Genomic DNA, 19,055 nt, shown 5'->3' with positions numbered 1-19,055 from the left:
TATTACATATTAACTTTATGGGTGAAGCTAAAGCAGTACTTAGAAGGAAATGGATAATTTTAAATGCATATATAAGGAAAAGGAAAGAAGTAAATGATAAATGTAAGATAGGAACAACTGCTGAGAACCAGCTCAGCAATAGGTTTGCATGAAGGGAAGGTGACACAGAACTTAAGAAATAAAGGACAGAAAGAAAGACACAAGAGAGAAAATAAATGATGGGACCAGGGGACTCACAGCTTCTGGAACTGAGAGCTTCGACCCTAGTTTCCACATCGTACTTATTAGAAATTACAAAGCAGTAGTTATCTATGCTTACTTTCAAGGCTGCTTGTTATTAAAGCTGCAGCACCTGCAATACTAGGGAACAGGCCACACAAAGTTCAAATGCCTCCTCACGCAAACAATTTTTGCACTGATCAGAGAGCGTTCGGTCTAGTCAAGGCCGGTGGTCCTAAGCCCACACTTTTTATCTGCGTTATGGAAATGTTTCAACTTCAAGCCAGTTTCTCACGTTCAAACTCAAGCTATTTTCCCACATTTCCCCCTTTTTGTTTTTACAAAGTAATGCATAAATCTTGGGAGGTTTCTTGTTGTTAATCCCTGGAGGGTTGGTTGCAGCATCTGAGGACTAAACACATATACAACAGAAAGGAACAGATCGTTAATACACCTCCTAGAAGGCCCCTCCCCAACGCTTCATCCATATCACAGGGTTCAGGGAGCTTAATCCATCCACAGCTCCTGTCACAGTTTGTGAGGCAGAAAGTAATTGCAAATGAGCATGTTGAACGCTCGTTACTTGGGCTTGTAATTGAGAAATACCTAAGCTTAAACTGTTTTTATGGCCACCCAAAAGACGTTTCATTGATTTCTAAGGAATATCACTATTATATACACAGGGAGTCACACAAAAAGCAGATATATTCCCAATCACATTGTAGGTGTAAGCACATATTTACAGTTTGTAATTCTTCTCCCAAGCTCAAGAGTGCATTTTATACATAATCTGTAACTGCAGTAGATTTTACAACATACAACAAGACTTCCAACTAGGCAGACATTTAATGAATAGACTTGCATTTTTCATGGGCTTAAGATTCGCAACCAGTAAGGCTATATAGGCTGGTACTCGATCAAAAATGACCTCATTTTTCCCCAGTTTGCATAGTTTGAGGCATAGGCAGTGACAAATTATCGTTACTCTCCCATCTTGGGCTATGGGGCAGCTGGAAGTTTATCTTATAATTTCAATGCCTTCATTGGTCTTGCTGTTAGCATCTTTATCGGACCTGGGGCCACAACTCAGTGTTGAATTTAAACTTAGTTCATTGTTGTGAGGATTCATTTTCTAGTCAAAAAATAGTAGCTGTCTTGTTATAAGAGTCCTGAGGCAGTGTCTATAGCAGTGAAAGCATACTCATCCCTCCCAAGAGCAGGAGGGGTCCAATGTCACAGTCATTGGAGTGAGCATGAAGGACACTCACAGGTGAAGTCCATGAGCTGTTGGCAAGTAACAGGCAGCCGGAACTGCTGGGCTAGGCACCACAAGGTCTGGTACTCGTGATGATCGCCTTTCTGGTGGAGCCACTCTGCTTCTTCTCAGGTCTCAATGGTATGGCTCTGGATCTTCACGAAGGCATCTGCCTCAACAGTCCTAAGAGAGATATTAGAGGAGTGGGCAGGGACATGACAGACAGTTACCTGTCACTGCTGGCAGGCGTCCCAAATGTTCTTCCACAGATCTCTCCCCTATAGAGCCTGATTCACAACAGTCCATTGTTTCTGTCTTGCTTTTAGTATTTGCAGTCCACCCCTAGATAGGGATGGCTGCCTTCAGAGTAATGAGACACTATTGGGCTTAGCCTTTCACTTTCAGCAGGGCTTCTTATGCTGCACACAATTACTTTTTTCAGAATAAGCATGGAAACAAAACAGAACTCTGATGTTGTCATGTTTTCCTCTTCTTTCAGCAGCTTAATTCTATCAGCCCCCACTAGCCCACAGCCACATTATCATATAGGCAGCAGGGGGGTTGCACAGTTGCTGCCAGAGTATTTTCTTTATCTTAGTTAACACTTCACAGAGAGTTTTCTTAACAAGCATGATTTCACTAACAAGGGCCTTACTCAGCACTTTTGCCTGTGCAGGATGTTGTATTTGTGAGTTAACCTTTCCTTGCACAAGCAGCTCAACACGATTTCCCTCCGTTCTAGCCTGCAAGATGCCCTGTTGTAAAGCTGGCAACTTTGGCTGAGTGTCTCTGGGTATGGGGGGGGCGGGGAGGAGGTGTTGGTGGAGGGGAAAGTCACTTTCTAAAGTCAATTAATGAAGGAGCTGAAGACAAAACTTTAGATTTAGTATCAAAACAGATTTAATAGTAATCCAAGTGAGTCAAATAGTAACAGGGAGCAGAACACCTTGTACATGTAAATTTTTTTTTTTTTTTTTTACTTTTTTTCCTACTCTTTCCTAATCTCCTAATTCTAAACTTCCTATTGCTGGGAACTATGAGAAATATTTTTCTATGATCTGTAGGAGTTCTAAAATACAAGGATCACTGGCCTTGACTCCTCCTGCTTTGAGGAGTTGTTTCGAGACAGACATACAGGTGAACTGTCTCCATTTCCCATCGTAACCCTGCTAAAATACCCAAGAGTGTCCTCTTCACCGAGGACTTGGAAGGCCTTCTAAACCACTCAGGGCTCTGTGCCATGACAACACCTTTAGTTTTGCTCAAAGTGATCCTTCTTCCCCTCGAGTCCCTGTTCAGGCATCAGTTGCTGAGAACCAGCTCAGCAATAGGTTTGCATGAAGGGAAGGTGATGCAGAACTTAAGAAACAAAGGACAGAGAGAAAGACACAAGAGAGAAAATAAAGATGGGACCAGGGGACTCACAGCTTCTGGAACTGAGAGCCTCAACCTAGTTTCCATATCATATTTATTAGGAATTACAAAGCAGTAGTTATCTATGTTTACTTTCAAGGCTGCTTGTTATTAAAGCTGCAACACCTGCAATACTAGGGAATAGGCTACACAAAGTTCAAATGCCTCCTCACGCAAACAATTTTTGTGCTTATCAGAGAGTGTTTAGTCTAGTCAAGGCCCGTGTTCCTAAGCCCACACTTTTTATCTGCGTTATGGAAATGTTTCAACTTCAAGCCAGTTTCTCACATTCAAATTCAAGCTATTTTCCCACAAACATCAAAAGTTTTTAAAAAGCAGAGAAAAATCAATGAAATCAAAAGCTATATCTGGGAAGCAGACTTGGCCCAGTGGTTAGGGCATCTGTCTACCACACGGGAGGTCCATGGTTCAAACCCCAGGCCTCCTTGACTCATGTGGAGCTGGCCCATGCGCAGTGCTGATGCGCGCAAGGAGTGCCGTGCCACGCAGGGGTGTCCCCCGCATAGGGGAGCCCCACGTGCAAGGAGTGCACCCCATAAGGAAAGCCACCCAGCACAAAAGAAAGTGCAGCCTGCCCAGAAATGGCACCACACACACAGAGAGCTGAAACAACAAGATGATAAAACAAAAAGAAACACAGATTCCTGTGCTGCTGACAACAACAGAAGCAGACAAAGAAGAACACACAGTAAATAGACACAGAGAACAAACAACTGGGGTGGGGGGAGGGGAGAGAAATGAATTAATTAATTAATTAAAGTTATATTTGTGAATATATTAATAAAATTCATAAATCTAGTTAAACTGATGAAAGAAAAGAAAGAATGCAAATATTACCAATATCAGAAATGAAAGAGGGACATCACTGAGATTTAGTAGTCATTAAAAGGATAAAAAGGGAATGTTATAAATTCATGCCAATAAATTAGAAAACTTAGATTAATGATTAAATTCCTTGAAAGATACAAATGAACAAAATAGACTCAAGAATATGAGTATCTTCGTGTCTATTATGAAGTAGTATTTAAAATTAAAATCCTTCCCATAGAAAAAAGCATCAGGGAGTGGGTGTAACTCATTGGTTTGAGCACCTGCTTCCCATGTCTGAGATCCCAGGTTCTATTCTTGGTACCTTCTTTAAAAAAATGCCTAACTGATTAACTCTATCAAATAGTTAAAAAAGAATTAACAGCAATTTTCTACTACTTTCTTTCAAAAAATAGAGGGTAGGTCAATTTGTAAATGCTTTCATGAGACTGACATTATCTCCATAGAAAATTGAGACAGAGCATTACAAATTTAAAAAAAACTAAAAACCAATATCCCATTAGAACACAGGTGCAGAATACATTTAAAAAACAGTAACAAGTCAAATCCTGCAATACATAAAAATGCTAGTACATCACGACCATATTAGCTTCCTAGGGCAGCCCTAACAAATCACCACAAACTGCATGACTTACGAGATAAATATATTCTCTGCGAGTTTGGAAGATGAGAAGTCTGCAATCAAAGTGTTGATAGGGCCACACTCTGAAAGCTCTAGGGGGCCCTTCCTTGCTTCTTAAGCTTCAGGTACCCCAGGTGTTCCTTGGCTTGGGGCTCTATAACTCCAGTCCTTGCCTGTGTTCTCATCACTTTCTCTTCTGCATTCTGCTTCTCAAATCTCCTTCTGCTTTTCTCTAAGAAGGACCCTTACTGGATTTAAGGAGAGCCTATATAATCAAGGATGATCTCCTCTCAAAATCCTTAATTTAATTATGTTTGCAAAGACCCTTTCTCCAATAAGGTCACAGTCACAGGTTCTGGGTGGACATATCTTTGGGAGTATCACCATTCAACCCACTGCTGTCTGCCCTCTGCCTCCCAAATTCACATCCACCCCATGTACAAAATTTACCCCATCCCAATGTCCCCAAAAGTCTCAACCCATTACAGCATCAACTCTAATACCGAAATCTCATCCAAATACCATCAGCTCAAATGTCCCAAATCTCATTATCCAAACGATCTGAATCAGGAATGGGTGAGATTCCAGGTGGGATCCAACCTGGTACCAAGTTCCTCTCCATTTGTGGACCTGTAAAACTAGAAAACAAATTATCTGCTACCAAAACCCAAGGATAGAACAGGCATAGATAGGTATTCCCATTCCAAAAAAGAGAAACTGGAAGGAATAAAGGTGACAGTATATACTCAAGAAAGAATGAATATATTCTTCCTAAGTTTAGAAACAGAACAAGTATGTCCACTCTCACCATTTCAATCCAACATTGAACTGAAATGCCTAGCCATTGTAAGGACAGAAAAATAAAGAAAGGTAATAGGGAACATGAAAGTATAAGGCTGTCTTATTTTTAAATGACATGAATATGCACATAGAATATCATAAGTAATCTACAAAAAAGCTACTATAACTAAGGGATATAGTTAGGAAGGTATCAGGATTCAGACTCAATATACAAAGACCAATAATATTTCTATTTGTAAGCACCTAACAATAAAAAATGAAGTTAAAGCAATACCATTTTCAACGGGAAAAAATGAAATTCATAAGAATAAAATTAACAAAAATACTCAAGACCTATAAGTTAAAAACCAAAATTATTGCTGAGAGAAATGTAAAAAGACTTATGAAAATAAAGAGGTATATTATGTTATGAATTGGAAGATTCCATATTATGAGGATGGCATTTCTCCCCAAATTGATCTTCTTTTTTTTATTTCTCCAAAACTTTATTTCAAGGTTATTCACCTCACTGTTAATCAGGTGTCCAGGTAATGTTCTGTGCCGGTATGACTAGGGCTGCACAATGCTGGCAATGGACTTTGACAAAACCCATTTCCTGACATCCAAAAGTTAAGTTTTTTTTTTTAAAAACATTTTTTTAAAACTCCCAGTACTTGCAAAAGTATTACATGCACCATTTTCCCACCAATTTTTAAATCTGAACTTATATTATTAATCAGTGGATGTTAAAATGAAGTCATTCTAACAAATTACGACTACGCAAATCAAAATACTACTAGTTAATATTAGACAAGGGTATTTTACAAACACTACATTACATATTACCTTGCAATCTGAAACATTACATTTCATATTTGTGTAAGTGTATTTTAGATTACTGAAACTTCACAGAATTTAACAAGTTTAAAAAGTTTAGTTCTGTACATTAGTTCCAACTACCTCTATTTTACAATCTATAAGGCTTGTGTCATAGTTCAGCACCAAAAAAGATCTACAGACGTGCCTAACTAGTTTTATTCATCCCATGTGAGGGTTTTTGCTTGTTGTTTTAAGGTGAAACTCTGACAGAATGCTTTATATGTTCTGCTTCCAGATCCTGAATTGTAATAGTCTTTTTGGCAAGGCCAACCATATAAAAACTTAGGTTGTACCTTATTTTCATTGAATAGATACCAAAAAGAAAAAGAAGAGAAAAGAACACTTACACCATGAATTAAGTCTGTCAGTCTTTAAGTTGAATTTATAACACTGAAGCATCAAAAGTAACCAAATAACGCCCTGCCCTTCTCCTACCTTTTTGCTTTAAATAAAAAAAGGCAGCCAGAAAAAAGGTTTCATTTATCCTTCAAGATAAGCGGCTAAGAGGGATGCGACAACAAACTTTCTCATACAGAATCCTAACAATATCTCAATGTTGTTCATCAAAGGCCACCTAGCCCTGGTTCAGGAGCAGTTCTAGAGCTATGTCCCAACTCCCAAATGTACCATGTTTTCTATAACAGAACACTCTTCAATGCTAGCGACTCTACTCACAGAATTCATCACATAACTTGGAGTTACTGCTGGGCTGGATTTAAATCAGCATTCCAATTTCTAGAACGTATTACTATCCTCTTTTCTCCTCCTTCAAGATTTACAAATTTTAGAAAAAAGAGCACGTTTGGTCTTGCCACTTTCAAACAGGATTTATGCACATCACTTTTTTTTTTTTAATTCCCCCCTCCCCCGGTTGTCTGTTCTCTGTGTCTATTTGCTGCGTCTTGTTTCTTTGTCCGTTTCTGTTGTCGGGAAGTGTGGGCGGCGCCATTCCTGGGCAGGCTGCACTTTCTTTCACGCTGGGTGGCTCTCATGGGCACAATCCTTGTGCGTGGGGCTCCCCTACGCAGAGGACACCCCTGCGTGGCAGGGCATTCCTTGCGCACATTAGCACTGCACATGGGCCAGCTCCACACGGGTCAGGGAGGCCCGGGGTTTGAACCGCAGACCTCCCATGTGGTAGACAGACGCCCTAACCACTGGGCCAAGTCTGTTTCCCATGCACATCACATTTCAACATCACATTACCCAAGCTAGGAACTTTTTTCAAAAACCACGGGTACTTTCAGCAATTTTGTTTGTTTTTCAAAGCACTACAAAATTATCACTTATTTAAAAAAATTAAAATTGGAGACTGGTACCTCTGTTTTCTTCTGCCAGAAGCACATGATTCCTTAAACCACATTTAAATATTAAACTTCATACATACGAATAGCTGGAGAGGTATAAAGTTTTACAGAGCCCTTAACATCATCAAGTACATTTAGCATTAGCTAAACCACAATAGGAAGCATGTTAGCAAACTGAGCAAAAAAGACTTTCCAAAGAACACAGTAATTTTCCAGGCTCTACGTCAGTCACACAAAAATTTAGGCAACATGTAATCCTTTAAAATTGTCCCAAGACATCCTATTTCCCCAGCCTTACCCATATCACCACCCACCCCAACTTATACCGAAGTCTTTACACCTCACAGTAGCATCTTAATGCTCCCCACTGCTAATGACAGCTGCTTCAGGTTCAGCTGCCGTTGCAAGGAGTCTTGGCACTTTCTTAGCTGGACTTGGAATATGCTCAGTTGCTGTGTCTGAATGCACAAGTCCTGCTCCTTCATCCAAAGTGTCGTCATTTGGAGAGAGGTGCCAAGCATAAGTTCTTCTGTGCTTTTCATCCACCCTAATCAGGTACCATGTTCCTTCAAAGAGTGAATCTACTGAACCCTCGGGAATATACTTGACCAAGTAATGAGTGTCCTCTCTGAGCTTCATATTTTCGGCAAAGATATCTGGTGCCACACAGTTTCTTGAGTCAAGCCTTGATTTAAGATCACACAAACTTGCTGTTATTTTATCAAGAGCAGATCCTGGTATAGCATCTTGTGTAACTTTAAGGGAGTACAGGGTGGCAGCCAAACCAGACGATAAGAGAACACTCCAATCCTCTTCCCTGCCAACTGCTGAGGTGAGTACAGTGCTAGAACAGAATCAAGGGAACCATAATCTGAAGATGTATACATATTTCCATTTTGATTTGATACAAGCAATGATGCCTTTGTTTTTTGATTAAAGAGGCCAGAACTAGCCTCCATAAATGCTTTTTCCACATCTCTATCAAAGTAGGTATCTTCTAATTTAACATCCCCAAAGGCTTCCAGGCCGTTATAGATACTATTTTTATCTCTTTCTGGTCATTAAGGAAGTCATTCAGCAACATCCGAGCTAGAGATTTCTGAACCAGTTTACAATATGGTGAGTGAAAGATCACAAAGCCAAAATCATTCAAGGTAAAACCTTTATCATTTCCCTCTTTCTGCCACTGGGCATGGATCTTTTTGCGGCAGACCGAATAGCGGCGGTCTAATGCACTGAGGTAGCACTGTATGGAGAGTTTTCCATCTACTATAGGATATTCAGAGAGCATATCAGGCTTGCAAAAGTCATAGGCATGCTGCATGTGTGTCCCACGAAGCCCTCAGTCAAAAATTAAGGGAGCATTCAGCCCAATTAGCAGAGCAACAGCTCCAGCTCCACCTGTTGGTCTAGCATCTCCTGTGGCATATACAGCAATATCTCCTGCAACTACCAGGGCATACCTTCCATACCAAGAGCTGGACTCAGTCCAGTTAACAGCATTGAAGACAGCTGCTGCGCCTCCATAGCATGCGTTCGTTGTATCTATTCCTTCGATATCTGTGTTCCCAGACTCTTCAAATAGCTGCATCAAATTAGTCTTCACTGACTTTGATTTGTCGATGATTGTCTCTGTTCCAACTTCGAGTTGCCTGATGCAATCATAAGGAAGGCTATTTCTCTCCATAAGATTTTGAATAACAGTCAGGCAAACAGAGTTGATATCTTCTCTATCTGTGCAGAAGCCCATCTTGGCCTGGCCCAAGCCAATGGTATATTTTCCAGCATCTACACCATCATATTTTTCCAACTCCGCTTAATCAACATATTGAGAAAGAAAATAGATCTCAAGGGCAACAATTCCCACATCTTTTGGCCAGCATGCTTCTGCATTCAAAGGAAGTGATCCAGGCTTGGTGAAAGAGCCAAACGTGACCAGGCAGTGGCTGAGGAAAGAGAGCGAGCCGCCTAAGAACCGTACTCCAATTGATCTTTATATCCAGGCAATACCCATCAAAATCCCAGCAATTTCTGTAGAAATTGACAATCTAGATCAAAAATTTATATGGAAATGCAAAGAACTTAGCATAACCAAAACAATTTAGAGAAAAGTATAACAAATTAGAAGACTTAAAGTAGCTGTCTTCAAGATGTATGATAAAGCTGGAATAGTCAAGTCTGTGGACTGTGTTATATTATTGTAAATATACACATACAGATCAATGGAGCAGAACAGAGAGTCATGAAAAATAACATACACATATTAAAGAAACATCCAACAAAGTTACCAAGGTATTTCAATGATGAATAGGTGATAATATTTTCAACAAATAGTGCTGGAACAATAGGATGCCATATGGAGAAATGAACCTTGACATTTATGTCACAATATTCACATAAATTAACTCAGTGTTAAACTGTTACTAACATGAAGTAATCTTCTAATGTAATTGAACAGTTAAGCATTTGGGGTGCTATGTGGTGGTGGTGTTTAGAAAGTCTTTCCATTTAGAAAGTCTCTGGAGTTGTACTATTAACCCCAAAGGTACACTGTCTTATATATTGCACTGGTTAGAGGGTGATAGAAATAAATATAATACTGAAGTAACCTATACTCACTTCCTTGTTATCGATTAAATGACATGCCTTTACACACACAGCTTTCTTGAGTAAAATTGAATAGGCTGCAAAGCAACCTACTTGCCAAACAAGAGAGGACACCGAGGATACATGATTATGAAAATGATCACCAAAAAGTGATCTGTGAGGTCATGGAAGGATTAGATGGGCTCACATGCAGCTTCATTCTAGTCTTGGGGCTGTGGAAATTGTCAGCCTTTCCACTCATGCATTTGGAATGCAGACTAGAATGCAGTTTGAGAATATTCAGGAAGCAGATGTGGCTTAACTGAAAGAGCATCCGTCTACCATATGGAGGGTCCATGGTTCAATACCCAGGACCTCCTGACCTGTGTGGTGAGCTGGCCACACACAGTGCTCCTGCCATGCAGGGGTGCCCTCATGTAGGGAGCTGCACATGCAAGGAGTGTGCCCCGCAAGGAGAGACAATGGGGGAGAAGGGGAGAGAAATAAATAAAAAATAATAAATCTTTAAATAAAAAAAAAAAAGAATATTCTGAATATCATAAGGGAGCTCCAATTTTGCCCTGGGCCTAGCATATGTCTTGAATGCGTTAAATCCTTTATACACATTTAAAGGAATGGATGATGAATGTTCCAAGCCAAAAGCTTATTCAAAATCATAGTATATTCTAGTTTCTGCACTAATTGATAGAGAAGTTATAAAATGAATGCAGGAAGAGGATGTGGCTCAACTGATAGCATGTCCATCTACCATATAGGAGGTCCAGGGTTTGAACCCAGGGCCTCCTGACCCCATGTGGTGAGCTGACCCATGCACAGTGCTGCCGCACAATGAGTGTCATGCCATGCAGGGGTGCCCCCATGTAGGGGAAACCCGCACACAAGGAGAGCTGCACAGCACACCCAGGAGTGGTACTGCACACACAGAGAGCTGATGCAACAAGATGATGCAACAAAAAGAGACACAGGTTCCCAGTGCCACCAAGAACGCAAGCAGACATAGAAGAAGACACAATGAATGAACACAAGAGAGCAGACAATGGGGGAGAGGGGAGGAAGGGGAGAGTAATAAATAAAATAAAATCTTTTTTTTAAAAAAATGAATGATTCCTTAACCATAATAGAAACAGTGGAAATTAGGGGGTAATCAGGAAATTACAGAAGCTGAGATGTCAAATAGAACATAAGTCCCCAAAAGGGATAAAAACCAAATGTCCTAGAATTGATTCAAAAGAGAGACAGAGATATCAGATAAAGTTATGTGGAGAGGCTGGTATTTGAGATACTTTTAAAAGCAGCTATGAAAACATACTGGATAACATTAGTACCTGGGAGGAACACGTCCTTTATTTCTATTATTGTTATTTTTCAGAGCTTCCATTTTCACAGAGATTGTAAATTTAAAGCCCTGACTATTGAGAACTCTGAGTTAATGGATTCTGAATGAGGCTTTAGTACCTAAAGTACTTTCTACCCTAGGACAGGATGATGGACATATTAATAGCACATGCACAGAATTTGAAGCTGAGGACTCAAGACAAGCAAATTGCTTTAAATATTCGTTAAGTTAACCTACAGTAAAAAATGGCATTTGTAATAACAATCTTAAGTAGAGCTGTGCATATTTGAAATCAAATCTTTAGCTATTACCTTGACCCAAGATGGGGAAAGCTCTGATAAATACAATGGTAATGAAGATTAAACATCGGCAAAAAAAGAACAAAAACCTGATGGGCAATTAAATCAGATTTGTGAAAAAAGACAGCTGGATATTCTCGTAGAGACTGAAAGAAATCTGGAAATAATGAAATGAATTTCAGTAACAATCAAGAGCTGAACACATCCTAAATCAAACAGAAAAACTTAAACTCTGTGCCTTAGGAGCGTCAAAAGAAGCAAAGTCTCCAATATAACCAAAGTTGTAGCCTTATTGAAAGAGAAACTGCTCAAGAAGATCTCAAATGGGGGAAGTATGAGTGAGCGTCTCAATAGCCATCAGTCACAGCCTAAAGGCACTTGCAGGGAAGTGGATGTGGCTCAGTGATTGCGCTTCCATCTACCATATGGGAGGATCCAGATTTGATCCTGGGCCTCCTGGTAAAGGCATGCCCATGTGGTGAGCCAGGCCCACACAGCAAGCCATGCAGTAAGATGATGATGCAACAAAAAGAGAGCCGAAGGGGAGAGTCAAGGCGAGATGCAACAGAAACCAGGAACTGAGGTGCCGCAAGTGACAGGGAACCTCTCTCCACATCAGAGGTCCCCAAGATCAAATCCCGGTGAATCCTAGGGGAGAAAAATAAGAGAAGACAAAAAGAGAGAGAGACACAGAAGATCACACAGCGAATGGACACAGACAGCAAAAAAACAGCAGGGTGGGTGGAAGGGGGGAGGGGGAGAAAAAATTAAAAAGCTATGAAAAAATAAAGGCACTTGCAGGATTTCTCAGTGGGAAGTTACAATGAGTGGTTGACATTTATATTTCTTACTGCATAGGAGGGTCTTACATAATGCGGCATAGATCTACATTGGCTAGTGTGATATGCTTATCCATTTCCCATAGGCTGTCTGGTATAGACCAAAACTGGCCTATTACTGAGTGTCCACGTATTTGCTCAAACTGCAATTTTATTGGGAATGTTCTGGTTTGGTTTGGTTTCCAGAAGGTCCCATCTCTGTAATCAGTTATTTTATGTTTGGGAAGTCCTGTCATTTCCCAGAAAGGAGTTGCTCTCAGCAATGCCCAATGCAGGTGGCTATTTTAAAGTTCCAACTTTTGGATCTCATTAGTTCCAACTAATGATCTCATTGGAAATGTGACCAAAACTCTTGGGTCATCACCATTGATTTCTTTCATTTTTTTTTCTTTTTTGGCCAGGCAGCTGCAATAAGCTTAGCCAGTCGTTTGCTTTTTTTCTTTTTATGTTTCACGCTTTCCTTTCTTGATGGCAGCAAGGTTTACCTGCTGTTCAATTACATGTAAGTCCCTTGGAGTGCGTTATTGGTTACCTACTCAGTTGAGTGGACTATAAATACAGCCATCTTTCCAAGTCTGCTTTTTTTCTTTTTATGTTTCACGCTTTCCTTTCTTGATGGCAGCAAGGTTTACCTGCTGTTCAATTACATGTAAGTCCCTTGGAGTGTGTTATTGGTTACCTACTCAGTTGAGTGGACTATAAATACAGCCATCTTTCCAAGTCTGGATGTCTATTATTTTATATTTTATCCTCAGCTTCATTTCTGCCTCATTTTCTTTTTGATTAGTTATCTTAAGAGCAACCATTTATCTTAAAGGTGGCAAGGAGTTTGAAACACATTTTGTACAAGACATGAAAATATAACGACTGATCATTAACAATTAAAGTCATACCAGTTGTCCCCATATTTCATTAAACCAACAACTTAGGTCAGAAATAAGTCTGTCCCTTGAAAGGTTTGAACCTGACTGATATCATAAAACACCTCAACTAGATTCTTTAACATAATGGGTTATTTATCACTATGCCAGACTTATTAATATAAATACAACATTGTTATATATTAGGGCACAAGTACCTCCTCCTTGGATAGCCAGGATCTAGTTTTTAGTGATGAAGCCAGGAGGGTGGGAGAAAAATGGAAAATGTTAGTTTGGCAAGTTGTAGCTAGATATTGAAGGAAACTGTAAGAACTGAAAATATAGTGGTTGACAATAGATGGATTCCACAGCAACTTTCACCTCACCCCTGGGAGTGACACTAGTGGAAAGTCACTCTGGAAACAGGGGGATCCCTGAATGGGTCAGAGTGCTAATCCTTGAAAAGTGTTCCCCAGAATATGTTAACTTTTCTTACCTGAAAACCATGAACACTTAGCCCTGTTTTGTATCCATGTAAAACTGGAATTCTTCAAGGGGACGGTCAAGGAATTCACATAAACACAGAAAAAATATGCAGCCTGTGTTAGCAAGGACAGTCATTGAGCTCATCATCTTGTTTCTCCAGCAAAAACATTTCCTGTGAAATAAGAAAAATCCTCATTGCTAAGCTGCTTTCCGTTCCTTCTCACTCTCCCTATTTTCTCACTCCACTTAAATTGCTCCCTAATCTGGAGTTGGAATTGCTATACTCCTGTTTGACTTTTCATCTGCTGATCCCCTAACTTAGACATCCAGGAGAATCATCTCTTCCCCTTCTAGGCACCCCCTGCTGAAAGGTCCACTGTGCCTGGGAAACCCGTGACAGAAATCAAGGTAATATCTCCAATAGCTCTACAAACATCTCTTTGATGCATACGCCCTTTCTGGGGCAGAAATTCCCTTCCATCAAAGTCTTCCAAGGCTCCCAGCCTATGAAACTTTCACACGCAGGGATCTCAGTACAGGTGGAACAGTAGAAAAGGAAAAAATCCACTTCATACATTAGAGAAGGTGTATTTTCCCTTTCTTCCCTTGGAGTCTTTTGCAACTTCACTGGTTGATTTCACATCAACAGTAGGTCTTGAACTTAATGAGGTATATTAGTTTTCTACTGCTGCATGACAATTTACTGCAAACTTAGTGTCTTACAATCAGACCTATTTATTGACTACAATTCTGCAAGCCAGAAGTCCAGGCAGCTCAGTGGGGGTCCCTGCTTAGGGTCTCATAAGGCCTAAAACAAGATGTCAGCTGGTCTGGGCTCCTACTTGGTGGCTCTGGGGGAGCAGCCACCTCCAGGCTCATTCCGGTTGCTGACCAAGTTCAGATCCATGCACTTACAGGCATGAGGTCCCCATTTCCCTGCTGCTTTGGGCCAAGGGTCTCTCCCAGCCACTCAAGACTGCCTGTATTCCTTGGCTTATGGCCCCTTCCATTTTCAAAGCCAGCAGCACTGCGTCAAATTCTTCCAGTGCTTAGAATATCTCTAGATTCCCCTACTGCCTTCTTCACCTCCCTTTAAGTACATATGTGATTACGTTGGACCTACCCAGATAATTCAGGGTATTTCCCCATTTTCAGGTCAATTCATTAGAAACCTCAATTACATCTACAAAGTTCCTTTGTCATGTGACATATTCATGTCCATGATATCTCATGCTCACAAGCTCCTGGGTTCAAGGCAGGGAACCTTGGGAGAGAAGGGGAGTTCTAAAATTCTGCCTATAACATAAAGCCGTTAGTGAAATACATAGTGTCATTTTTAACACATTTCACATGTTACTATTGCCATAAGATTTTTCATCTTAATTACTGGGCTTATTTTGGACATTGCTTTTCAAAGAGAAGAACTGGATTTGTGGGGATGACTTTTACTTTTATTAAGTGATCTGGAATTTTTTTTTTCACTTTTTAAATCACTGACTACTATACGCCATTTTTAATCAATGACTTACCGTGATTACCATTACTAATTTGCAAAACAATTGTGTTCCAAATTTTAGAAAGCCCTAACTACAAATGCACTTTGTATTTGTATCTCACTGCTTTTCAATTTAAGTTTTAAGTTATAATATATTAGATCATGTTAACGTTTATTTAAAATCTTTCAAAATATCCTGACATAAGATAAAGCCAAATGTCATCAAATAACACACATGTCAATTTATGATATGGCCTCATTCTACAGATCTCATTTCATTGTTTGCCTTTTTTTGCTCTATATCTAGTAAAAATGTCACAGAATGCTATAATCAAGTTTAAATACTTTAAAAGTATTGTACTTTTAAAGTATTGAAATTATAATAGTATACTATTTGAGAAAATAAAATTAGATCAGAAATCAGTAAGATGTATATGTAAAATATATCCCAGATATTGAGAAATTTAACAACACAGGTTGAAATAACCCATAGGTTAAAGAAGAAATTATAAAGGAAATTAGAATTTTTTAACTGAATGAAAGTAAAAACACAACATGCCACCATCTGTGGGATATAGCTAAAACCATGCTTGCAGGACTATTTACAGCATTAAAAGTACATGCTAAGGGTAGTGGATTTGGCCCAATGGATAGGGCATCCACCTACCACATGGGAGGTCCAGGGTTCAAACCCCGGGCCTCCTGACCCATATGATGAGCTGGCCCACACGCAGTGCTGATGCACGCAAGGAGTGCCCTGCCATGCAGGTGTGTCCCCCACATAGGGGGGCTCCACACGCAAGGAGTGCACCCCGTAAAGAGAGCCACCCAGCATGAAAAAAGTGCAGCCTGCCCAGGAATGGCACCACATACACAGAGAGCTGACACAGCAAGATGATGCAACAAAATGAAACACAGAGTCTGGGTGCCCCTGGCAAGAATACAAGTGGACACAGAAGAACACACAGTGAATGGACACAGAAAACAGGCAACTAGGGTGGAGGGGGGTGGGGAAGGGAAGAGAAATAAATTTTTAAACATTTTAAAAAATTAAATCTAAAAAAAAAGGACATGTTAAAATGGAGAAATGCTTAAAATTATCTGCCTTAATAATTTAGAAAGAAACAATACAAAAATATGGAGGGGAAAAATAAAAAGTAAATACATAAATTAATGAAGTGGAAAAACAAGAGAAAAGTGAATGAAAACAAAAGCTGATTCTTTGAAACTATAAAAAAATCGATTAACCTTTAACTAGAATGAGAAGAAAAAAAGAAGATGCAAATTAGTAATAACAAGGGTGAAACATAAGCTATCATTATAGATTATAAGAATATTAGCAGGCTAATAAGGGAATTGGGGGAAGAATTTTATGTCAATCCATTTCACAATATAGTCAAAATGGACAAAATCCTTGATACAAATTTTAAAAACTGACAAAAGAGAAAGTGAAAATCGTAACAGTCCTCCATCTGTTGAAGGATGCAGGATGCAGGTCCCAGCCATCGCAGAACCCACCACCCTGGCCCCCTTTCTAGGTTCATACATGGTCACCCTGCCCCCTGCCCTCCAAAGATCAATTCTGCTGCCTCAACTCTAATTACTAATCTCAGTTCTGTTAAAATGCAGGATCATGTCTCTCAATGGGCCTGCAGCAAAAACTACCACCGGTTCCCACCATGAAGGAAGGAAACACAAGAACCTCCAACATTTCGAAGTCAGTCTTTCATTCTCAGGTAGGAGCTGGAGATGCCGATGCTTTGTTCTTTTCTGTTTAAGCCCTCACACCACCAAAAAGAATTAAATAAAGGAAACAAGCTTGTTTTTCTTTTCATTAACACATCCTGTCACACACACACACACACACACACACACACAGAGAAATGTACATACACGTTTTAGTCATTGCCACCCAGCATCTCCTCCTTCATTTTGTCTTAACCAACCCTGATTTTATTGGCTGTCCTGCTCCCCTTGCAGCCCAAGGGACTTAGCAGAAGCTAACACCACTCACTCCTTCATTTGCTTATTTTTAGTGTGTTCCAGACACCAATATGCTTTTTTAAAAAAGGGGGATCTTAACCAGTGGTTAAGATTTCAGGGGGTCCGTAAGCTTGAATTGAAAAAAATCAACTTATTGTCTTTATTTTCTCTGACCACTGATAAAACTATCAGCCTCTGCATTCTGAGAAGGGGTCCATGGTTTTCACCTGACTGGCAAAGGGATCCATAGAACAAAAAAAAAAAAGATTAAAGACTCCTGCTTTAAGATATTATTGTAACTATATCATATATACATCTCTCGTGGCAGCTGGGACCCCTGAGTAACATAAGCCAATCAGATTACTCCCATCTCTGCCACCTGTGTCTGGTTCTGGAGAGGAAACGGCACGGTTGGGCCAATTAAGGAACAGGAGAGGTTTGCCGCTGACGTCACAGGAGGCTCCCGTCCTGTCCTGGGAGAATGCCTGGAACCTCCCTCTCCGTCCACAGGCGTGGAGGGGAAGCCTGGAGCCCCGGCTCCCAGCGGTCCTCACCCGCAGGGACCAGCCCTGGGAGGAGCTGGGCTTGGACCAGGGACTGGAGAGAGAAAACCAGGGACTCCATGGGGCTGCACAACTGGCCCCCAGCAGCAAGGCCAGCGGGGCTGGGGACCTCCAGGGCGATGGCCCGGGGGCTTCCTCACTGAGCAGGGTGGCTCGCGGGGGCTTCTCCTTCCTGCAGCTGGAAACGCCCTGAGTATTTCACAGACTTTCCAACTTTAAAAAGTGGACAACACACACGGATAAAGGGAAGCTCCAGGAGGACTAAATCTAAGATCAGTAGGTGACCCAGTCCCAGAGACCAGCTTTGCTTTTAATTATAGGGAAATTAGTTATTTCCCCTTTCTGTGCTTTGGCTGTTTCTCATTCTTAACTTTCAAGTAGATAAGAAAAATTATTTCAAGGAACCCAGTGACTATGTAAATGAATGGCAATACTTACACAAAGTCAATTATAATTAAATTTCTCATGCTTCCAGCTTGTCTGATTCATTATGAGAAGGTAAGTTTTCAGAAGACTTTGAATTAATGCTAGAATATTCTTCCAGTCTCCACTTTCTACCCTTGAAGCACTATTAACAGCCAGTGGCTATTATTTAAAATCTTTTCCATTTGGAAGTCTGCCAGACAAAACCCTTCTACAAGTGAGAGGAAATGAAATAATGAGGTATCTGCACAGGCTCCTTCCGTATTGCATACCAGAAAAAAAATTCTAAATGAATGTGTTTATAATCTGTCTTCACAATATATTGATTCCGTTCTGGTCAGGTTTCCAAAGAAATTATTCTACTAATAAATATTTTCCTGACGTCAGAGTGAAATCTCTACATCTATGAAAGGAACACCTTGTAGATGCTTATATATAAAGTTGTTTTTCTTGGCCTGGTTGAAGCAATTGGCTCAGGTGCAGTCAGTCAAATGTGACCCTCCCCCACTCCTACTCCAAGACTTCACATCCCCCAGCAAGCAGGTGGTGGGGCCACTTGCAGATCATGGTCATCAGAATGGTTTCCAGACCAACTTGTTGCCACAGCTGAACTTCTGATCTGCTCACCCAAATCCAGATTTTTTTCTCTGAGCTCCTGATGAGAATGCAGTACACTTCGTTTTTAATTAAGATGGCTGGAATCTATTTCTTCTGCTAATAGCCAGAACTGTGATTTCCAAGGACACTCAGGCTTCCCCCTTCCTCAGACTCTCAGAGAATCATTATCTTGTTGGTAGGGTTCCAGTCCTTTCCTCCATACCGTATGGTAGTGAAGACAGG

The 19,055-nt window shown here is 40.4% G+C and overlaps 1 pseudogene; it reads right to left on the bottom strand.

Moving 5' to 3' along the window:
• Positions 1–7,654: 7,654 nt before the first annotated feature.
• On the bottom strand, positions 7,655–14,658 carry LOC101444125 (hydroxymethylglutaryl-CoA synthase, cytoplasmic pseudogene; annotated as a pseudogene).
• Positions 14,659–19,055: the final 4,397 nt, after the last annotated feature.

Source organism: Dasypus novemcinctus, chromosome 2 (genome assembly GCF_030445035.2).
Source record: "Dasypus novemcinctus isolate mDasNov1 chromosome 2, mDasNov1.1.hap2, whole genome shotgun sequence".
NCBI lineage: Eukaryota > Metazoa > Chordata > Mammalia > Cingulata > Dasypodidae > Dasypus > Dasypus novemcinctus.
The sequence above is the reverse complement of the archived record's forward strand: the minus strand, read 5'-3'. Positions and strand labels throughout refer to the sequence as shown.